This window comes from Haliaeetus leucocephalus, unplaced genomic scaffold (assembly GCF_000737465.1).
Source record: "Haliaeetus leucocephalus isolate CR32 unplaced genomic scaffold, Haliaeetus_leucocephalus-4.0 Scaffold140, whole genome shotgun sequence".
NCBI lineage: Eukaryota > Metazoa > Chordata > Aves > Accipitriformes > Accipitridae > Haliaeetus > Haliaeetus leucocephalus.
The window spans coordinates 12,689,921-12,690,177 of NW_010972576.1; positions in this window are offsets into that span (position 1 = coordinate 12,689,921).

A 257-nucleotide genomic window follows, 5' to 3' on the forward strand; every position below is an offset into this window, starting at 1 on the left:
ATGCATCTCATCAGGTCCCATGGACTTGTGCACATTCAGGTTCCTTAGATCCTCAAACCTGATCTTCTCCTATGGTGGGTGGGTCTTCATTCTCCCACTCCCTGCCTTTGCTTTCTACAACCTGGGCGGTGTGGCTGTGTCATGGTTTAACTTGCCAGTGAAGACTGAGGCAAAAACATCATTGAGTACTTCAGCCTTCTCCATGTCCCAGGTAACCAGGTCTCCCATTTCCTTCCAGAGGGGGCCCACATTTTCCC